Here is a 23,423-nt window from a genome sequence, read left to right as displayed (position 1 = left end):
TGTTGCAATATATAAACAGAAAGTAGCGAACAAAAATATTGGATATCCTCGCTTTTACGGTCCTCTATTCAAAAGACCAATTTCAGTTTAGGACCGTAAAAGCGAGGATAACTTAAATATTTACGGTCGAGATTAGGTAACGTCAGAATTGGTGGCAGAGTGTCATGGACTTTTTGTGATTCATTATAGATGAAGCTACACAAGAGAGTGAGAGAGAGAGGTAGGGAACAGACTCCGCATATGACGGAAGTAATAATCAATTTGTGAATGCTACATAAATGATTTTTCATAGCGATTACAGGTATTAGTAATAGGTGACTTGGAAATAGGTTTCATCTAGGTTACACCTAGCTGAAGTTCTTTCACATTTTGGTATTATTTTGCGATTGTCAAGTTGGATAAGTATTTTTACTTTTGGTTTGAATCTTTGCTCTTTATTCTCACAAGCACAGTCCAATCTTGTTTCAAACGCCTCTAATTTAGAGTTCCGAATATTCGCCACCTCTCAGAACGATTCAATAGACAAGTTGGAAATTGATAATGTTTTGAAGTGAAATGCTATATTGTGTTAACTTGATGGTTATTATTATTTATAAGATTATTAAAAACTTTAGGATTTGGTAGCCAAAATTACTGTTTTCTTGTTTCAGTCATTAGACTGCGTCCATGCTGAAACATCGCCTTGAATTTTTAGTCGAATGATCGACTTCAGTAATTATTTGTTAAAACTTGGTACTCATTCTATCGGTTTATTTTGCCAAACCGCTTAGTATACACACAACACCAGTTGTCAAGCTGTGATGGCGGGAACACAGACTCAAAGACACACACACCTATCTATCTGTCTGTCCTTTCGTCCGACGGGCTTCTTTCAGTTTCCATCTACCAAATCCACTCACAAGGCTTTGGTCAGCCCGTCGCTATAGTGGATGACACTTGCCCAAGGTACCACGCAGTGGCACTTAACTCGGAACCATGTGGTTGGGAAGCAACTTCTTACCACACAGCGATGCCTGCGCCTATGTTAATACTTTTTTTTATGGAGGTTGTGTTATTGAATTCCTGATCAGCCTCTATTGAACAAGTTTCAGTATACCGTCCCCTCCCCCGTTGTAGTGTATCTAGGACCACATTTTGTGTGTCCTCTTTTGAAGACGGTGGGATACGATTGGAAGGATTTTTGCTGATGTTTTCAGCATTCCATTGACAGCTAAAGCTGCTTCGCACAGTGAAGTTCGTGTACCGGAAGAACAATCAGACGTATTCCTTTCTTTGTCTGAAACAGAAAGGACCGACATAGATTATCACCATTTTAACTGCCCTGAGGTATTTATTTTTTACATCTCGTTACGTTCTGAGTTCAAATCCAACCAAGATCTACTTTGACTTTCATCCTTTCAGAATTAGTAAAATATAAGGGATCTTTTCGGTTTGAACGGCAGTTTTTAACATAATTTCTAGGTAACTAAAAAATTTTAAACTTCGTATACTGGTAGAATGTGTTTATAAAACATCTTTTTCTCTTGGCTTTATTGAGAAAATTCTATAGTTTGTAAGATGTTTGTAAGATATTTTCTTCAAGTTTGGCAATTTCAACCAATCAATGACGTGTATTTGAGGTGAAAACATTCTGTGTCCTATGAATATGTCCCTCGTTTAAGAAACAGATTGTTTTTTTTTACATTTCTGAAGAAAAAAGATACCCTTCCCCCCACCCTAACCCTAAAATAGATTGAAATGCAATAGATCGATACTAGGGTCATAATTATGGGTGACAATTTCATATGACACCGCTAGAAAAAACTGCCGTTCAAACTGAAAAGATCCAAATGTAGTTCTAATTTGGTAAATTTTGGGAAGTACACCTGCACGCGTTTCCCTAAGAAAAAAAACCTCGATTTTTTGCATGGGATCAAGCACTCTGACCCCCTAATATGCCGCAAGCCCCTTATTTTTATTCGGAAAAAAAGAGGTGGGGTGGGAAACCAGACCCCCCCCTCCATCCCGGAATCACTGGAAATTTGATTTCATGCAAAAAAATCCGAGGTCTTTTTTTTTCTTCTTAGTACATGCGGGTGTACTTCCCAAAATTTACCATCCTAGTAAAGTACTGAGTTGATGTGATAAAAACAAAATCGTGGCCTTGTGTCTGTGTAAGAAATTATTGTTACTTAATGTGGTTAATATACTTGTCTTTAGTGCACATTTTCCTACTCAGTTTTAATTTTTAAGTTTGCTAGTCTCTGTAGGCTGAGTCGTACTATAGCAAATTAAAGGGTCAGGTGTTATTTAGCCCTAGGTCAACGCTGATCGAACAGTTCTATGATAATAAAAAACAACGAAAAAACGTTCCAGCCGTAAACATTCCGTGTTTTTATATATTCATGACTATGTTATCCAAGGTGTGTGATTTTTAAGGAGATTTGATTGCTATTTTTAGCAGGTCCAGTGGACGCAGGACGCCCTTGTTGAAAGACGCTGTTAAACATACGATTAACAAATTAAACGATTTTTTGACGCCAGTATTTTACTGAGTTCCTTAAAATATTCAGTTTTGGTCTTACACGCTACGTTGTTTCCAATATCTCATAATCCATACATCCTGTGTCGGATTTAGACGTGCATGCTACATTTTTAAACTTACACCAGATGGTCTCATAAAAATCAAAAACCTAAATGCTTTTATTTGTGAGGTTTAAAGTTGAAGCTTGCTTTTAGCTTATGCCTGAACCCTGCAATACCATATTTCGTTGAGGCCATATTCCGCACTTCGATAAATTTTTAGTTCTTAGTTGCATGTCGACTCTTATTGATAAAAGTTGCTCCAGCCGTGAGCGTATCTGTTTATCTATTTTTTTTAAAGATGTAGGGGTGTGATTTGAGGGATATTTAGCCACACATTTTTAGTTATTTAGCTCGTAGCTAGTTATGACTGAGAAGATCAATGATCAAAGGCGTTCTGGCCGTAAACATCCCGTGTTTATCATAGAACTAAATTATCATAGAACTAGATTAGGTCAATATACTGTTTAAGCCCCGGTCACGGGGAAAAAATATGTACAGCCTACTAGGTGTAAAATAATGTGTAGAAAACAAAAATTTACGCAAACGAACGGGGTGGGTGGGAAGAGGACTTTCGGAAAATTCACAAGATCCGATATTTCCCTCATAACTTTCAGGAAAATGGATATATTTTATGAAACTTTATAGAAATACCCTTCAAATGGCACAAATTAAAATTATAACGAAATTTCTGGGGAAAATATTTTTGGAAGGGGTGGAGAGAGGATTTCGGAAAATTCATACAATCCGTTTTTCCTTCAACTTTCTGGAAAATGGATATCTTTCAATGAAATTTTATAGAAACACCTTTCAAACAGCATAGATTACGATTATAAAGAAATATGTGCGGAGAGGACTGTCGGAAAGTTCATATGATCCGTTTTTTCCCTCATAATTTTCAGGATCTAGTTTAGCGCCCAGTCACCAAAACGAAAGAAGCAGCCTAATAGGTGTAAAAAAAAAAAAACGTGTAGAAAATGAATATGAAAAAAAATTTGTGCAAACATACATGTACATACCTTCGTCTTGGTAATTATTTGGCAAAGCTTTGGAATAATCTCTCCGCAATTATTATTTTGTTTTCTTTCTTGGTATTTCTGCTTTCAACAAAGAAGATTATAATTAAATAAACATAAAAAATTTTGAAAATTTCAGTTTCTTTGTTTTCGGTTTTTATTGCCCTCTTCTGTTTTGTGTCATGTAATCAACCATAACATTTCTGTTTGAGCTTTATTCTTCAGAAGGAGATTACAGTTCTAAAATAAAGTTCACAGATTCAGTTTTTTTTGGAAAATATGTGTGTACGTGTGTGAGTGCTCACGCGGGATTTCAGTGCCAGAGTTGGAACTGACTGGCAAACATGGAACTCTCTACAATGTTTTGGAGTATGGAACATGAGCAGTAATGGTCTCATGCTGCTGGAGCTCACGATGAACATGGACTTTACATCGCAAGCACTCATTTTATGCACAAAGGTGATCACATGACAATGTGGATGCATCCAAGGTCTAAAGTTTGGCACTTGCTGGATTATGTCATCATCCACAAGTGTGACATCTATGACATTTGTAATGTCAAGTCTTTTCATGGATCGGAATGTTGGACAGACCATAGTCTGGTGTGAGCAAACTTCCAGATGATGATTAGAGTAAAAGAGAGGAGAGGGCCAGTCAGCATTCTCCAGTGTCTGAATGTCTACAAGATATATAATGCTGTGTTGAGGAAAGAGCTTCTGACTCACATACTGCAGCATGGGGAAAACTTTCTGTTGTGCAGGGAAATCTAGTACTTGCCCACTATAGCAGTGTAAAATCACTACTGTAGCGATCTCTCAGGAAGATGCAGAACACTTTGTGGGAGGATCTTGCTTGTGATGTTCAGGCTGCTGCTGATGCAAATGACAGCAAGAAGCTTTACCATCTTATGAAGCAAGTTTATGGGCCTAAGAGCTCCACATCAGCTCCTTTGCTTTCTAAGGATTTTCCACTCTATTTACTAAATCAACAGAAATTGCAGGTCGTTGGATCGAACACGTCTCTGAACTTCGAAACCCATGGGTCAGTTGTGGATGAAACAGTGATGGATACTATGCTACAAAGACTTATCATTGGCTCCTTAAATTCCATGCCCTCAATAGATGAAGTAATGATATCAATAAGTAAATTGACTCTTGGTAGGGTATCTGGAAATGATGGCATTTGTACTGGTCTTGCAATTTGGTGGTGATTACATCATACAGTCCCTTCATGTGCAATTTGGAGGGTTGGTGCAATACCTAAGGACTGGAAGGACGCAATTATTCTTCCTCACTATAAAGGAAAAGGAGCAATAACATTGTGTGGTAACTACAGCGGTATTGCTCTACTATCAGCTGCTGGCAAGGTTCTGGCAAATATTTTTACCTGCTTGAATAGGTGCCTACTAAATGACGTCCTTGTCCATTGATTTAACGAAGGCCTTTGATACTGTATGTAGGGCTTTTTGATGGAAAAAGCTTGGCAAGCTTGGATGTCCAGATCAGTTTGTATCTATAATTAAATCATTTTATGATGGGATGGATGCTTGAGACAATCTTGGTGGAGGCATGGTGGGACCCATTCCTGTAGAGAATGGTGTCAAGCAGGCTGACATCCATACACCAAATCTCTTTCTTTGTACTTTGCTGCGGCTTTTACTCATGCTTTTGCTAAAGTTCGCTCTCTGGGAATATATGTCAGTTATTGATCTTCTGGCCACCTCCTTAATCTGCGCCAATTTGCTGCCAATTCAAAAGTTTTTTTAGTCTCTTATTCATGACCTCCTTTATGCAAATAACTGTGACTTAGTCACTCATACTGTGGATGACATTCAAATACTTATGAATCATATTTCTGATTCTTGCAAGGCTTTTGGACTCAGCATTAGCTTGGACACAACTGTTGTAATGTTCCAGCCTGCACCAGGAAATCCATATGTGGAACCAGCTATCTTGGTTAACGGAACAATTCTGAATGTGGTAGATTAGTTTGTCTACCTGGGCAGTGCACTTAACTGTTCTTGTTCCCTGGATGAGGAAATATCTTTCAGGCTGCAGAGAGCAACTGATTCCTTCTGGTCTCTTCAGTCTCGTGTCTGGTCCCAGCACGGCATCAGAAGTCAAACAAAAATCGCTGTGTACTGTGCATATATACTGACATTGCTCTTTTACTCATGTGATACATGGACCCTTTACAAACGTCATGTAAGGGCCTTTGAACGGTTTCATCAGAGATGTCTCAGACTTATTCTGGATGTTGGATGGACCTTAAAAACTCCAGGCATACAGGCCATGAGGACAGCTGATATCTCGAGTATTGAGGTGATGGTGCACAAGCACTGGTTACATTGGACCAGATACCTTATTAGAATGAAGGATAGCAGGATCCCTAAACTGATGCTATATGGGGAACTTGTAAATGGAAAGAGAACCCCTGGAGAAACCAATGCTGTGATATATGCATACATATTTTTTTTGTATATATGTATGTGTATCTATGTGTGTGTATTTGAATTTATGTAGAAATACATGTAGCTTTGTGTGCATTTTTATATGTGTTTGTCGTGCAAAACATCATTTTACAACTATCTTTTCCTAAGTATTTTTTCTCTTTCCTTCTCTAACTTTCTGTTTCTTCTTTTTCTTTTTTTCCACTGTTTTCTCCCCCCCCCCACTTATCTGATTTTTTTCCTTCTTTATCTTTCACATGTAACAACTAACTTGCATAAGCATATGCCAAGAGATTTTCTTTGCATGCGTGTGCATGCATGCATACATACATACATACATACATAATTTTTTTTTCAGTATGAGATAAAAAAAAACCAAGGCTGTGAAGATTTTTGAACATTTATAAATAGAAGGTCTTACAGCTGTTTCCAGGATATTTATTATATCCCTTCATCGGAGACGGTGTGAGAAAATGGTTAAGCAATAGTTAATTTAGATAAGATATGAAATAGAGAATGAAGTGGAGGAATGAAAATAGGTGTGAGATATGCAGGGATATTGCATTTGTAGATCCATTATTTAGGCAGAATGAATGGTATACATATAAGATTCCAATATCTTGTGAGTAAAATCCAATAGTATTTAAAATTGGTCATTCCAAGTATAGAGTTTGTACACAGTGCTATTGAATCAAAGGTTTTATTTAAAGTGACCTAAAAGTAGGGAATGTATTTGTAAGGTCAAATCAAAAACAAGAAGAGAGGAATAAAGAAAAGAGAAAAAAAAGGAAAAAGAAAAACAAGGAGTATACCAGTTATTGGTCAGTCAAGATAATTTAAAAGTAAGAATGGGGAGATGAGGGTGATTGAGAGAGAAAGGTATTAGAGTGTAAAGAGATAGAAGGAATGGGGGGGAGTGATAGAAAGAGGTATAATAATGTAAAAGGTAAGGGAGTGTCAGTTATGTAGCAATACAGTCTAAGTGATGGGACCGAGAGAGGAGTAGTAGTATGGAATGAAAAATTTAGGAATATAGATTAAGTGGTTGGACAGGTCAGTGCTTAGTAGTAGAAGAAAATATATATGTGAAGATGTATACATATCAATATCTACATATAGAACTTGTACTCACATGTATATGTACACATGCACATCCATATATACGCGTATCTGTATGTATTATTGCCCTGTACACGCAGGTATACATACCTTGCGTATATACATTCACACATACACACACACACACACACACACACACACACACACACACACACACACATATATATATATGCATTTTTATATATTTATGCTTTGCCTATATATGTATGTAACCATGCACCTGTGTATGTTTAGTGTATATGTGTATATTATAGATTGTTTGGTATGTGTATATATTGCTAAATGTATACGTAATCTAGTGTGAAAATATTTGAAATGGATATATCTTTTATTACCGCCATAATACCCCTCCAAAGGTTCAATAGAATTTATTAGTATTTTTACAGCAAATTATTTACCCTGGGTATTCAGGGTTTTTTCCTTCTTTATAAGCTATTTTTGAATTAAGATTCTTCGTCGATTATTATAATAATATTATTTTAAACCACAATTTCCTATTTCACTCAATCGGTTATTGAAAAGACCATTAGTTGAAAGGACCAATGAAACAAAGCCATTTTCAAATGTGTATCTATCAAAGTAATTGTATTTCAGCATTTAACTTTATCTTGCGCCATTCTAACCCAAACTGTCTAACAAACAGGAATGTGGAACTGTGAGTACCAGTGATGTGATATTTTTGCTCCTTTCTAATAATAATAATTATGACACGTAAAAGCACCATCCGTTCGTGGCCGTTTGCCAGTCTGTCTGGCCCCCGTGTCGGTGGCACGTAAAAGCACCATCCATTCGTGTCCGTTGCCAGCCTCGCCTGGCCCCGTGCCGGTGACACGTAAAAGCACCATTCGTTCGTGGCCGTTTGCCAGCTCTGTCTGGCACCTGTGCGGGTGGCACGTAAAAAGCACCCACTACACTCACGGAATGGTTGGCGTTAGGAAGGGCATCCAGCCGTAGAAACACTACCAGATCTGACTGGGCCTGATGAAGCCTTCCAGCTTCACAGACCCCAGTTGAACCGTCCAACCCATGCTAGCATGGAAAACGGATGCTAAATGATGATGATGATGATGATGATATATATATATAAATTCTGTTCTGTCTGTCTGTGCACTTATAACTCAAGCATTATTCATCCGATCATGCTGAAATTTTAAGCATGGATACATGAGATTTTCGAATTGTTAACTTCAAATCGCTATTTTTGTAATCTTTTTGTCCTGTTTGTTCTGCCATTAAAAAGCAACCAGTTGCTCAGACAGCCGGCACATGCCATTTCGCTAGCAACAAGGGGAGTACAGGATGACAATCAGCCAAAACCATCGCTATGCTGTCTCTCTTCTTTGCTCTCTATGAAAAACGAGTTAAAGGTCAACCATTTTAATTAAACAAAAAAAGAGAAAAAAATTTTATTGCTATTTAAACGCTTAAAATGTTGGGGTTAATAATCTTATTCTTTAGTTACAGTTTATCATTAAAACTACACAATAGGCAGGATTGTCAGATTAAGACAGTATGGTGTTTTGAGGGAGATTTGGCTACTATTTCTACCAGGTCTAGCTACGTCTACCTACCATGTGGAGGTCTCCTTCATTGGCTTATACACACATCTCTCTCTATATAAACGGCAGTTTGTCTGTGCGTTTTCTGTGTGTCTGTTTTCTCGTACCCTCACTCTGACCACGGCTTTTAACCGATTCTGATGAAACTTGACACACACATAGCCCAATGTCATAATTCAAAACTAACGCAGCGAAAATTTTGAAAAGTTCCCCCAGTTCTGAAAGAAATCGATAAATTCGACATGGGGTCGAGAATCAGAAACCCAAACCACAGACCGTCTAGGGGACGCAACTCCACCTTTTTTAACTCAAAAAAAATTTACCATTTTTTTGCTATTTTTTGGCTATAACTCTCTAAAAATGCTTTATAGTTATTTCCCTTACAAACCTGAGCAACGCCGGGCGATACTGCTAGTATATACATAAACTTGAAATAAATTACTTAAAGTAGCAGGCTTCAAGCCAAGGTCCATGCAGTGTCATGGGCCCCCAAAATTTCCAACTTCTTGCCTAATGTGAGCCCAGAGCAATCTCATCTCTTACACTATTTCAGTATTACGTCTCTATTGTAATGTGAGGGAATACTTTCAGTTTGAAAGAAGTCTGTTCTATACATGTATATATATATATAAATATATATATATATATATTTCTTATATATGCATATATATATATATATTCCAGGTTATAATTATTTCTATAACATAACAATTTAAAGGCATGTTAAAGAGAAAAAAAAATTAAAAAGAGTGGCAAGTTTTGTAAATAGGGGCAGGGTAAGGTTGAATATTTAAGAGAATTTGCAGTTTGTAAGATGTTTGTAAGCAATTCCAGAACAACAAAAGCTGTTACTTTCACTGCAAAATTTAAATTTCGTTTGTGTCTAAATATTTTTGTTCTTTGAAACCATGGCAAAACCATGACAAAAACTTGTGTTGCCTCTGTTTTGTCAGCGAACAAGTCTCGGTTTCAAAGCAGCAAAAATATCGAGATTTAAATGAGATTTAAATGTTGCAGTGAACCAACTGTTTCTCTTTGTGTGTGTGTGTGTTCTTGAATGGCTTACAAACATCTGCTCTTCAAATTGTTTTACACCAATTACACTATTTTTTCTTTTTTTTTTTGGCTAGGGTCAAACACTATAGTTTAAAGGCCATGGTGTGACGATGTGAATTTTCCGAGCCTTCCCCCTAATTTTGCAAGTGGGCATTTTTTTCTCATATTCGTTTAGAACAAGTTGTTTTACACCTATTACACTATTTTTCTTTTGTTTCTTGGCTCTGGTGCGGCAACTCAGAACATTCATGATGTGAATTTTCTGAGTCCTCTCCCCCACCCACCCTTTCGTGAGGGTGCATTTATTTTTCATATTCGTTTTGCTTGGGTCAAATGCTTTAGTTTAACCATTTTTTAAATCTAAGTCTTTTAGTTGTGACCATCTCATCTTTTTCCTACTTGCTGAGAACCTAGGACGATAGAGTGTGATTTGAGGGAAATTTGGCTACTATTTCTGTCTGATAGTGGTTATCTCATTTGCTTTACAATTGTATTGTTGTATAATGTCAGGTCAAACTTGATTGTGTATACCTTTGATCAAAGACTGACCAGTCATGGCCATCCTGTCTTTTTGAGTATCTAAGTTGAGTGATCACTTGTATCTAGTACTATACAACAGTTACATCATAGAAAATCCATTTTAGCCATTGAAGAACTCATAAAAACAGTTATATTTACTTTTCACTATTTCTTGAAGTATCAAAATTTTCAGTGCTCCTTTGGTGTGTGATCTACAAGGGAGATTACTTTAGTTTACTTTTCAATTTTTAAAATCCTTACAGGTGTTGGCTAAAGTTTTTACAATGTGATTAGCAACAAGATGGAGGATGTTGCATTTTTACAAGAAACCAGCACTAAATTCACATAATTTCTTAAGAAAAAGAAACACGTCACTTTGCTTGTGATCTGCAGTTTAAAAGGAGATTACTTCAGGTTACTTTTTAGTTTACTTTGTGTTAGTGCTACTTTCCATGTGATCCACATGCTCATTTTAATTATTATATGGTTTTCTTATTAAAATAGCAAGAATTTTGAAAAATACGTTTACAATGCTAATTATGTACAAAATAATTTAAAAAGTAACCTAAAGTAATCTCCCTTGTAGATCACATGTCAAAGGAGCACCAAATTTTCATTACCCCTCTTTGATAGAGTTCAAAAGTAGCTGTTGAATTCTTTGCTGGTGAGGTTTTATAGGTCTTGGAATTTTTGCTTCTTCTCTTTCTTTCCTTTCTTGCTTTTGGATCAGTTGATCATTTTTAGTGTAAGTTTTCCAGTTTGTAAATTTGTACACATCTTTATTACTTTTGCACTTGTTCATTGTGTTTTTTTAATTTTCTTTTGGCATGATGGTTCATTTTGAATGAATGGAGAAATATTTTAAGGTACAAGTGCTACAAGTTAGATTTTTGCTTAGTTGTTGAAAATTTAATTATATATTCTAAAAAAAAAAATGTGAGAATGGTAATTTAGAAATGTGGCTGTGTGGTAAGTAGCTTGCATACCAACCACATGGTCCCAGGTTCAATCCTACTGGGCAAGTGTCTTCCATTATAGCCTCGGGCTGACCAAAGCTTTGTGAGTGGATTTGGTAGACAGAAACTGACAGAAGCTCATCATATATGTTTGTGTGTATGTGCGTGTGGCTGTGTTTGTGCACCCACCATCACTTAACAACTGATGCTGGTGTGTTTACATCCCCATAATTTAGCAGTTTGGCAAAAAAGATCGATAGAATAAATACTAGGCTTACAAAGAATAAGTCCTGGGGTCGATTTGTTCATCTAAAGGTGGTGCTCCAGCATGGTTGCAATGAAATGACTGAAACAAATAAAAATTTAAAAAAGAAGAATAAATTTACATATATATATACATGTTTGCATACACACATGTAAGTGGGTATAAAAATTAATGTAAATGAGGAGCAACAACTCTAGATTTGTTTTCTTTAAAAAGAAATCTACAAGTCCACCTACAATCGAGTATGCTAGTCTAGTGCGAGTGAAAGTGATTCAGAAAACAATTTTAATAACTAATATTTTTTTCTTAAAAATGATCTTGACACTCTTTTTACTTTGCATAAAATATTCTTTACATCTACTGTTGTTTTATTGCCATATATTTACGAGTATTATGAATTTTATAGGTAAAATATTTTTCTGGTAATAAATTACAATTTATAACATTGCTACTTTAGGAAATTATTGCTCTGCTTTATGAGTTTTTGCTTTACTAATGGTCTCTGGGAACAAATCAACTCATATGTCAAAGCATTACTGTATATCTTTTTCCTAGGCTGAGTTCATTTTAATCATCATCATCATCATCATCATTTAACGTCCGCTTTCCATGCTAGCATGGGTTGGACGGTTCAACTGGGGTCTGGGGAGCCCGAAGGCTGCACCAGATTGAAATAAAATAGAGGAAGGAGGCAAATGCATACATCCACAAACATTGATAAAACAATAGTTCAATACATAGACTCAGTTTAAAAAATATATTGTGCAGGTGGTATGGGTTATTTCCCTTGGGTGTTAAAAAATAGTTATATGAGGTAGATATAAAGGTCCCTTCCAGCCGTATTATCAATTTTTTTCAGCAATCTAAGTATGTCATGAGGTTTCCAGACATGAGTTTTGTTCACAAGTCAATTACATCAAAATCAATAAAACAATGTAAGTGGAGTTAGCTAACAATGCTACAAACAAACACACACCGATTTTCTACATATGTAGTGGATGTATATATACCTTTAAATGATTTGGGAAAACGAATTTCCAAATCAATCAGGTACAACCCTTTAGCATTACATGCGTCTGCATATCATACAGTGGGGTCTTTTTTATCAAGTATTTATATATTTATCTAGAAATATGCGAAGTATATAATAGAAATCAATAATAATTCAGTTTGGGGGTTTAATAGATATGCGGGTATTCTATTTCAGATAATATAAAAAGAATAACCTAATGAGCATATCTGAAGATAAACTCATGGTATCTATTTGCACATCACAAAATAATACCTAAAAGGATATAACCAGTATTCCAGCAGGGTATAATATACTTCCTTAATTACCTCCTACTTATGCTAAAATTAAAATTATCAGTTATTGAAGGAACTCCATGTGTTTCAGTATGGGAAGATTATAATATATATACATATACATATGAATATATACATGCATCATCAGATTTTCAATTCTACCAACACATCTTCAGGTTCTTTTTCAAAATATTGTTAATCTAATTTTACATCAGCTTAAAATTAAGTGTTAAATTAAACATTAAATTAAACATTAAAAATTTAAAATTATACTTCATAAAATTAATAATATTTTAAGCATCTTAGCAATGATTCCTGATGGGCTGGGGGCTTTCAATGTCTGCATACCCTTAATTGCTTTATCTACCAAGGTACTATCAATTTGGATAGCTGGTGAGCAGGGAGCACCATGAATGGCAAAACACTAGCCAAAGCCGATGTAGTATTGCCACAGATAATGCGAGCCACTAATTAACAATCAACAAGGGAAATGAAGTGGGTTACAAAAGTGAGAGAAAGGGAGAGTGGTGAAATTTTTTGAGAAGTGGGCTACAGTTGAGGAAACAATGAAATGTTTGGGTAAGATAGCAGGTAACGAAACAAAATAAATGAAGAAATGGAATTTTTGAGATTTAGAGCAAGAGTAAAAAGAATTGAACAATTGGATTTCTTAAATTTGCTATAACATACTGCTAAATAGATAGTGAAATGAATAACCCTAATGGTTATTATAATGAGTACTATAGAGTGAGACAGAATTGAACATTTTGAATTTTTGACTTTACTATAACTTTAGCTGGAGTAAGCTAAACTTTGTGACTAAATTGATAAATAAATGAATAACAATAATGATAATTATAATGATCATTAAAGTGAGAGAGAATTGAACATAGTTTGCTATAACATATGACATGGAATAAAAAATACTGTGTTGGTAGATAGATAAATTAATGAATAATAATAGTAATTATAATGAACTAGCAGAATTGCCCGGCGTTGCTCGGGGCTGAATTGCTTGAAAGTACTGTTAATGATTGTACTGAATTATGATGATTATTCAGGCAAATATTGATATAAATTTACGGTGGGAGATAAGGACTTAACGATCAAACGTGTGCCATTGCATTGTTTTGGGGGAACCAAATTTCTGATGAGCATTATAGGGGCACCAACTTTAAGTTTGAGAAAGTGTGGTGGTAGTCCAGGGTGCTCAAAGGAATTGAGTACCTCTATTGGATAGTTGATGACATCCTCTGGGTCAGGAGTTGTATCGATAGACTGATATACATAGACTTCCCCAGGAATGAGTTTTAGCATTTCATCATTAATATGGTGAACAGTTTTATTCCTCGGGGCCAGTATAGCCTTTTTGCCAATCCAATCCATATTCTGATAATTAGCTTGTAGATCTGGGAACACTGCATCTCTGAGATCAGAAGGCATCTTAACAATGGTACAAATGGAATCGATGGCAATATTACCATTTTCATCCCCTGGTATTTTGCCTTCGCCAAGTGCGAGGAGGGTGTGAGGAAATGCTGCTGATGTGATATTACGCCGCATATGAGCACGCATATTGGTGTGAAGTTTGAGAGTTACTTCCCTTTATTAAAAAAAATATGCATTAAAATGTAAAAAAATGATGGTAAATTATTTGTAAAATCGTAGACTCATCGTAGACGCGCGCTAATACCTAGAAGGGCTCGATATGAATCACGACAAACAGACACACACACACACATGTATGTGCATACACTATATGTATAGGGATATTTGGTTAAACTGCATCGCAAAATGTGGGAGTAGTTAGGAATCTAAATCGGAGTAGACAGACACACAACCTTTCTTTTATATATAAAGATTTTCGTCCTAAAAAACTTTGTATGGATTGAATGGTTACCTCTATGGAAATATATACACACACGTTATACATACATGTGTGCATAGATGAATATATAAATACATTTATATATCTATATACACTTTTGGGCGATCTTTCTGCTACTTAGAGATAACTTTAGATCTTATTTTCGTCCTAAAAAACTTTGTGCGGAGTGAATGGTTACGTCTATGGAAATATATACACACACATTATACATACATCTGTGTATAGATGAATATATAAATACATTTAAATATCTATATACACTTTTGGGCGATCTTTCTGCTACTTGGATATACTTTAGATCTTATATTCGTCCTAAATAACTTTGTATGGAGTGAATGGTTACCTGTATGGAAATATATACACACACATTATACATACGTCTGTGTATAGATGAATATATAAATACATTTAAATATCTATATACACTTTTGGGCGATCTTTCTGCTGCTTGGATATACTTTAGATCTTATATTCGTCCTAAAAAACTTTGTATGAATTGAAAAAGAAAATGAATTAAAATTTTTAAGAAAGGAATTTGTTTACATACATGTGTGAAATGGCAAATGTTTGTGCAGTTGTCCGAAATGGAACCAGGGTAAATGTGTGGAACTGATGTATTATAATGAATAGTCCTTCTTGTTGTGAATATTAATTTGATTAATATGAACTGAAAACCAGTGGTGTAGCATATAAGACCATAGGTGATCTTCTAGCAAAAAGGATGACCAGTCTGACTGGCTCTGTCACACACTCACACACACGCACGCACACACACACACGCACACGCACCCTCACACATGCACACACACACGCACACGTTAGCTTACAATTTTATTTATATATTTGCGTGTCTATGTGTGTAAAGAGGAAGTGGGAGTAATATGCAGAGTGAAAGAGTGAAATGGTAAAATATTTAGTTTTCTCAAATTTTTTCTGAAATGGGGGTGAAATTGAAAGAAATTTTGTATGCCATGACCGAATGGAAGTACTTTGAAAAATCATAGGTAAACTCTAATTGAAGAAATTGTGTGAGGAGTAAATCGTTATGTATTTATTTGTTTCTGTTTGCTGTGTTTTTTTTTTTTTGAGTAGTGGTTTAAGGTACACTTGCAAAGAGAAAGTATGAGAAATTATGTTGATAGCATGAGTGAAGCAGTTCATCCGTTTTATATAAATACTTTCACTTTAATCGTTGCACACTTGCAAAGAGAAAGGAGGAGAAATTAGGGTGATAGCATGAGTGAAGCAGTTCGCTCCGTTTGTGTGTGTGTGTGTGTGTGTGTGTGTGTGTGTGCTGTAGCTCACACTAAGAAAAGAACATTACTTACACATCACAATGTGAGTTTTCTCGAAATTTTGCTTAATTGGGGGTGAAATTTGAAAAACTGTACCTGGCACAGTATTCTACTCTTAAAAATGCTAGGTAAATTGTAATTGAAGAAATCCTATATTGTAGATTTCTATAAGAGACAAAGGGAGGCAGATAAAATCTGCCTTTTATAATAAGAGATGCTATAAAATGAGGATTAGATGTGTGTCTGGTTGGAAAACAAGAGTTGCTTATCTGAACATTTTCCCTTTCTTCCACTTTATGAGGCAAGGATTATAGATAAGAGATATGATGGTAGAAGCTGAAGGGAGCTAATTTATAGGGTGGAAGGGAGTGGAAGTAATATCCTCGTGTTGGCAAACCTTTTACCTTTTATTACTTGTTTCAGTCATTAGACTGCTGCCATACTATACTGGGGCACCACCTGGAAGAATAACTTTAGTTGAATGAATCAATACCAGTACTTTTTTTTTTAAGCCTGTAAACACCCCAATACTGGTTGTTGAGCTGTATAGACACAAACACACACACACACACACACACATGATGGGTTACTTCAAGTTTCTGTCTACCATATCCATTCGAAGGATTTGGTCGACCCAAGGCTAGACACTTGCCCAAGGTGATATATGTATATCCATCATGTCATGTCTTTAGATTTATTTATATGCCTTCATAGTTACTAACTACTCAATATTTTGTTATTCTTATAGATGTGTGTATATAATATGTAAATATGTTTTATTGTCAAAATAATTTTAGCTATTCTCTTTGATAGGTCCATTTGTTGACAATTTACTTTGTTCAGATATTGATTCATGATGTGCTTTTTAAACACAGTATGAAGTTACATGTATAAGCATGTGTGTGCACAGACAGACAAACAGACACACACACACATGTATGTGCATACACTACTACCTGAAATTATAGCATACATACAAACTTCTGAAGTTTTTCACATACATGTACAAAGTTATTCATGCATATATGTATACTGTACATATGTGCACACATGGATGCACTATACACATGCATACATACACACACTGATGTTAAGTATGTCTATTCCTAAAGTTATACACACATCTGAAATTACATGACAGAGCAGTAGGAGACCCTAAAAAGACAAATGTTCTCAACTGCCTTAAAAGTTCATTAAAAGCAGTTGATAGTTTCTGTTACCTCAGTTAACTTAATCAGTGATGGGGGTAGATGTTGCAAAAGGATGGAATAAAAAAGAGGTCAGGGAGCTATTTGTATGCAGTAGATAGTTTCTATCTCTGGTTTCTACATCTGTTGGCAACGATTGGTTGTGTAATTTGTGTAATGCTTGTGTATGTTGAATTGTGATATTGTATGATGTTGAGATATGGGTACTGAATTCAGAAGAGTATGCAAAATCTGGAAGGAAATAAAGCAGCATTGCTCTGCTGATTATGCAATGTCAGTCTGCATGAACAACAGAGTATAGATGAGACAATGGACATTAGAAGAATCAGTTGTGTTGTGCAGAACTGAATGTGCCAATGTGGACATTTTATAGGTTTATCTCTGCAGATTTTCTACAGAAATTATAAACAATGTAATCGAAGATGGAAAAGTAATAGGTGTATAGGGATATTTTAGGATTTCTTGCTCCTTCAGAGTAACATCCAACCCATTAACCATCCTCAAACTCATTGCTTAAATAGCCACTAAATATTGCAGCATAACTTCATTGGATATACCAATTTTACATATTAAACACATTCTTGGCAGCTGGTACATACATATTAAATACTTGTAGCGACACTGTATTTCATTGTCCAACTATAATATACTACAAAGTATATTAAACGCTTTATAAGTCAATACTGTATTCTACTGTGTTAGCAGTGCTATTAAATCACATGTTAAGGTTATCTCTACAGATTTTCAATAGAAATTATAGTCAACACTGACATATATATATATATATATATATATATATATATATATATATATATATATATATATATATATATATATACATATATATATACAATTTATAAGTAAGGGCAAAAGAAAAAATTTCTAATGCCAAAAATATGCCGAAAATAGACATAACGTCAATAACCATGTAATTTATCACTACAAGCACGCGTTTCGAAGAAAGCCTACAGAAATTTCTAAAAAATCCCGTTATCACCATATTGAACCCGATTTCAGAGTTTGTTCATAAGAACCTTCCCTTCATCAGTGATAAATGTGGCAAAGAAATAAGTGAAATACTCACTTATACCCATGGAAGAAGCGAACACAATTAAGTACCCCAAATATATCTAAAATAGAAACTCTCTAGCACACCACGAGACACGTGCGATTCGAACTGAAAAACTCTCATAAAGTGAGAGAGTCCGGAAGTGAACACTATCTCGAGATAGGCTAGAGAGTTTCTATTTTGGATATATTTGGGGTACTTAATTCTGCTCATGACTTAGTGTTCGCTTCTTCCGTGGGTATAAGTGAGTATTTCACTTATTTCTTTGCCGCATTTATCACTGATGAAGGGAAAGTTCTTATGAACAAACTCTGAAATCAGGTCCGATATGGTAATAATGGGATTTTTTAGAAATTCCCGACGGCTTTCTTCAAAATGCATGCTTGTAGTGATAAATTACATGGTTATTGACGTTATGTCTAGTTTCAGCATATTTTAACATTAGAAATTTTTTCTTTTGCCCTTACTTATAAATTGTTTATAAATTTAACCTTTAAAGGTATTTTTTAATATGCTGGCCATTGATAGAATTTTTTTCGAAAAATTTTATCCTACATTTGATGTTATATATATATATATATATAAGTCCCCGTCACTTAGCGGTTCGGCAAAAAGAGACCGATAGAATAAGTACTGGGCTTACAAAGAATAAGTCCTGGGGTCGATTTGCTCGACTAAAGGCGGTGCTCCAGCATGGCCGCAGTCAAAATGACTGAAACAAGTAAAAGAGTAAAGAGTATATATATATAATATCATCATCTCTTAATGTCTGCCTTCCATGCTGGTATGAGTTGGATGGTTTGATAGAGTTCCATAAGTTGGAGGACTGCATTGCACTCTAATGTTTGTTTTGGCATGATTTCTACAACAGGATGTCCTTCCTCCCTAACACCAACCACTTTATAGTGTACTTGGTGCTTTTTTCATTGCATCAACACTAGTGAAGTTGCCATGTAGCTTGCAAAACTAAGATCTTTGACTGACTGCACTACACTAGAGAAGGAGGCAACTTAATGCATGGTGATGAGAAGTTAAGGTATGAAAGAAGGTTTCTTGCTGTAGAGGAGATGTGTGGCTGTTCCCATTATACGAGATTGGGTGGAAGGAATCAGTGAGTAGCTGGAAAGTTTAAGATGGTGGTAATAGGGGTCAGGTTAAACCCTCAAGGTACAAGAAGATAGAGTTGAGTGGAAACAGAAGAACAGAAAAGATGAGTGAATAGGGACTGTAAGAGTGTAAGGGGAGAACTGAGGGAGGGTTAGAGATGGGGATTGAGTGAGAGGTGGAATATAATGAGCAATTGTTGAGGGATGAGTAATGAAGAGTATGGGATAACTATAAAAATTGGGTTTGCTTGAAGGATGGCTGTGGTGAATAGTAAACAAGATTGGAAGAGTGATCTACAAAGATGGGCTGACTATGAAGGAGTGATACTAGAGCTGCGAAACCATGCATGTATTAATTTCAGCTCTTATTAATAACTGCATTGTTTCTTTCCAGGTAAACTGACATTTGACTGTTCAAAGAAGACATCAAATGTAACTAGTAGTGACTTCTCTCGAAAATCGACAAAATTTGATGTCATGATGTTATGAAGTACCAGCAGGAAAGGGGTATAGCACCCAACAACATTCATGCTGATGTGGTTGTTACATAGAGGGATGGCTCTGCAGCTTTATCAAGAGTGCAAAAGTGGGTAGCTGAATTTAGGAGCAGAAGGGAGAGTCATGAAGATGACCCAAGGTCTGGACATCCTGCACGTTCCACCACTGATTGTCTTCATCACATGCTGATGAATGACAGGCAGTTGACTATAACTCAAATAGTCAATGCTGTTAACATATCTTGTGAGAAAGTTGAGAATATTCTCATCAATGAACTTGACATCACAAAGGTTTCTGCTTGGTGGATGTCAAGTCTTCTAACACCTGATCAAAAGCACACCAGGCTGATCATATTACAGCAAAATCTGATATTGTTTGAAGCAGATCTGGTTGGTTTCCTTGAACGTTTCCTAAGCCAGGATGAGTGTTGGGTTCATCACTTTAAGCCAGAGACAAAGAGATAATCCATGATGTATAAACACCTGTCCTCACCTGCCATGGTCATTTCACCTGCCAAGGCAAGGTCGTTCCGTCTGCAGGGAATGCAATGGCCTAAGTTGTTGGGGATGAAAAAGGCATTGTGTTTATTTACTATCTTCAAAAGGACCCCACCATTAATGGAGAGTACTATGCCAACTTGCAGAGGCAGTTATTAAAGGCTATCAATGCCCAAGAAAACTACACAAAAGAAATCTTTGTTTCATCAGGACAATGTTCTAGCACACAAGTCCTTGGTTTCAATGGCTGTTATGAATGACTGACTTTAAACTGGTTGGTCACCCTCCCTATTCTTCTGATTTGGCCCCATGTGACTATTATCTGTTCCCCAACATGAAAAAACACTTGGCTGGGAACAACTATTGCAATGGTGATGGCATCATATCTGCTGTTAATGACTTTTTTGACCAACAGAATGGAAGCTTTTTCACCTATGTGATCCAAGCACTGCAACATCGATAGAAGAAGTGTGTGGAGTGCAAGGGGGACTATGTTAAAAAATAAACCTCATCTGGTCACTTTCCATGAGAGTATCTTGATCAGCCTATGAACTTTTCAGCCAACCTTCGTATAATGAATATGAGTTAGAAATCAGGTATGGGAGAGCAGGTAGTAACAGGCAGTATAGAAAGGTGGATAGATTACAAGGGTGTGGAGAGAGACTGATGTGCATGGGAAGAGTGAGAGAATGTATGGTAAGAGTCTAGTCAACAAGAAGTGGTCTAGCAGAGTGGGAAGATAATTTGGTAGTACAGATGGGTGATCAATATAAAGAAAGGGACGTAATTTAAGAATGAACGATGAATGTCAGGTGAAGTGGTTCTGAGTAGCGAGAAGGATAACTGGTTTCACAGAAAAAGATGAAAATGAAATGTGATGAAAAGTGTAGTTCTGCCTTGATAGGCAAGTGATTAGATCAGTAGTAGAAAGATGAGAGGCTGGGGAAGGCTTGATGAGCAAATTGGCCAAGGTGCCAGTCATGTATATTCACTGAAATGAGTAGGTTTTCTTGAGTACTGCATATCACTAGTTATTCTGGTCTTTTTTCAGCTCCATAAAGTTCAAAGACCTAAGATCAGCTTTCACAACTTCGTCACATGTCTCCAAGCTCCATCCACATTAAATGATCACCTCTTCTTTATTATGTGCATCACATGTCCATACCAGCATAGTCTTTCTTTTTGCACACTGCATCTGCTTCTTCTTATGCCCAATTTTTCTTTTAACATAATTGTACTTTTTTTTTATGTGCACGGACATAGCTCTATCTATGAAGTCACATTGAATCTTGCTTGCTTGCTTGCAGTGTTGTTCGGCCAAACTGGCGCATAATAGGAAAATACTATAAATTAAGTTTACCTTGAAATGTTAATATGAATGGAATGAAACAAGTTTTGTGTAAATCGGTAAAGTGGTTTTTGAGATGTCAGAGATTTTCAGGGTATAAATATCCAAAACCATGTGAAATGAGAAAATGTTCCGAAAATAATCTTCATCCTGAAAGTGAAGAAACTCTTATCTTTCTATTAGACACAGTAAGTTGACAATGGAAAAAATATGATTTTTTTTTTTTTACAGTAAATGTTTCTATTTTCGGTTTTGTTAAACAATATTTTAATCATTTAGAAATATTTTAAAGTGAATGTGATTTCAAAAATGTTTAGTAATTTATATTTTAGCTTTCTTTAAACAGACAATATTTTAATGTTTTTTAAAATTATTTTCAAGTGAATACCATTATAAAAATTTTTTTGGCATATTTAAAAAATATTCTAAAGTGAAAATATTTCATAAAAGACCCATTTGTAACCTCAGTGTGAAATAGTTTTTTTCCATAGGGTATTTTTTTAGTGCATTCAATGTATCTCACCTCCAAAAATTTGGCTGCTATTTCTAGCATGCCCTGCTATCATGTAACAGCTATTTGTGATAAAAGACTCAAATACCTGTTATGTGGTAGCAGGGCATGCAGGAAATAGCAGCCAAATCTTTCCTTTTCTGGGAGCAAAGGAGCTGTTTACTCATGATTTCAATGTCACATTCGTTGAAAGCATGCAAAATAACCTGGAAAAGAAAAAAAAAACCATAAAACTAAACTCCATTGCTGGGAAACTCAGAGTTTCCCGGTGACCCAATGGGTTACGGATAGTCTGGTTTTTTCTAGCCTTTGCTTATCCTCATCATTCATGGCCCACATCTCTCTACCATGTACATAAGCATCATACAGTCTGCCTTTTACTCTGAAAGAGAAACTTTTGTTACCAACAGAGATCTCTGGATTTTCTTCAGCCTGTTTTTATTTTAGTAACTATGTTTTCAGAACATCTCTCTCCACTGCTAATTAGGTTACCTAGTCAACAGAAGTTATCTACTACCTCTAAGGATTCTCCTGAGCAGTTAAGAAAACTGATTGACTGTGTGAGTAACTAAACTGTATCCTACACTGCAAGATATTTTAACCTTCTCAGACCTGGGCCGTGTGTCTAATTTTACCCTCCACCTGGGTTCCTGAACTAAAAAATAAATAGTTGCATTCACAGCTCAAGGGTAACGATTGCGGGCAAATTAATGAACAGAATCACTAAAAAATTCAGGAGAATTACAATAATAGGCCTATCTCTCAATTACTGTATGGTAATGGACAGAAAAAAAAATCAAAGAATAGCAATAAGAGGCCTATCTCTATTACGGTATTTTTCACTCAGATTGCTACATTTTTTATCACTTTCTCTAGTTTGATTGTCTGAATCACTCTCATTGTCTGTGTAAGGGTAAACTCTTTGTCAAGAAGAATCAGTATCAATAATTTTCTTCACTGTAAAGAGTCTAGGCCTTGCTTGTTTATCTTGCTGGGTTCATCACACATGTGTTTCATTGCAATTTTTTTTTTTTTCCTGATTAAAAACAAAATTAAACAATAGCAATGGGGGACATCATTAACAAGGAGTCATAAATACACTTGACTACAATGCTGCCATGTGATTAGTTGTCTATTTTTAGTAGTTTATCTTTTTTTATATGTTGTTCATTACAACTTTAATGGAAATCTGGTAGA

General features: G+C 35.7%; 1 protein-coding gene across 2 annotated transcripts in view; it reads left to right on the top strand.

The window, feature by feature from the left end:
* LOC115221532 (transmembrane protein 145) overlaps window positions 1-23,423 on the top strand; it is a 72,197-nt gene that overhangs the window by 1,336 nt on the left and 47,438 nt on the right. The window lies entirely within an intron of this gene.

Source organism: Octopus sinensis, linkage group LG18 (genome assembly GCF_006345805.1).
Source record: "Octopus sinensis linkage group LG18, ASM634580v1, whole genome shotgun sequence".
NCBI classification, from domain to species: domain Eukaryota; kingdom Metazoa; phylum Mollusca; class Cephalopoda; order Octopoda; family Octopodidae; genus Octopus; species Octopus sinensis.
This window is presented reverse-complemented; position numbering and strand designations above follow the sequence as displayed.